This window comes from Pteropus alecto, unplaced genomic scaffold (assembly GCF_000325575.1).
Source record: "Pteropus alecto unplaced genomic scaffold, ASM32557v1 scaffold150, whole genome shotgun sequence".
NCBI lineage: Eukaryota > Metazoa > Chordata > Mammalia > Chiroptera > Pteropodidae > Pteropus > Pteropus alecto.
The window spans coordinates 552,799-554,233 of NW_006429686.1; positions in this window are offsets into that span (position 1 = coordinate 552,799).

Sequence of the window (1,435 nt, forward strand, 5' to 3'; positions counted from 1 at the left end):
TAAAACAACAACAACAACAACAACAACAACAACAAACACAGAGCAAGAGTTGAAAAAATGAAATAGCAAGCTTGGGAAATAAAGTGGACCAAATGAGGAAAGGATTAGTGATATCGAAGACAGAAATCTAGAAATAAATCAGAAAGAAGAAGAGAGAAACTGAAGAATGAAAAATAATGAAAGAGAAATTCAAGAACTAGCTGATACCATCAGAAGAAAAAAACATAAGAAAAATGGGCAGGGGTTAGAAAGCATTTTCAGACAAATAGGTGACGAAAATTTCGCAAATATAAGTAATGAACTAGAGCTTGGAATTCAAGAAGTCAACAGAACACCCAATTATCTCAACTCAAAAAGGCCTTCACCAACAACCATTGTATTAAAATTATCGAAAATCAACGACAAACAAATTCTCAGAGCATCTAGGGGAAAGAAGACAGTAATTTATAAAGGAAAATCCATCAGATTATCGTTGGACTTCTCGACACAAACCTTACAAGCCAGAAAGTAGTGAAATCAAATATTCAAACTATTAAATGAAAAGAACTATCAGCCAAGAATAGAGTATCCAGCTAAGCTCCCCTCTAGATATGAATGAGAAATTAAGACCTCTCCAGACATACAAAATTTGAGGGAATTCTCCACTAGGAGGCCTGAATTATAGGAAATTCTGAAAGGGGTCAGCTTACCTAAAATAAAATGACAAAAAAAATTACATAGCTAGGAGTAAGGTGACTAGAAGATAGATATAAGTAGAAGACTGCAACCCTTACTAAGAACAGGTCATTTTAAGCTTAAATAATAAAAAGAGAATTGTTATAGCAAGATAGTAATGAATGTTCAGCATACATAGGAACAAACTGAGACAACAATGACTGAAAAGGGGAGGATTCAAAGATCCAAATTTGCAAAGGGGAATGGAGATAAGGCACGCACAGAAGAAAATGGATGACTATATATGTATATATACATATGTTTATGCATACATATACATACATACATATACACACACATATATGTTTATGTATGTACGTGTGTGTATGTGTGTGTGTGTATGTATATATATGTATATATACCACCTTTTTAAGAATAAAATATATTTTTTATAAATGGAATCTATACATATTCACTGCAGAAAATTGGAAAACTAAATAAAAATATAAAAGAAGAAAAATAATCTCAATATACTAGTCAACATTCTGGTGTACATCTTTATGACTTTTTTCCAACTCATAAATATAAACATGTAGGGCAATTTTTTAACAAAAAAAGACATTATTTTGTATATATCATGTTGTAAACTTCTTTTTTCTCTTAAAATTATAAAATGAGCAATTCTACATATCATTTACTGTTGTTCAAGTACCCAATCTTTAATGGCTATGTAATTTCCATATATGTGTATATATCTCCTAATTCAGTGCATTTGTGTAGC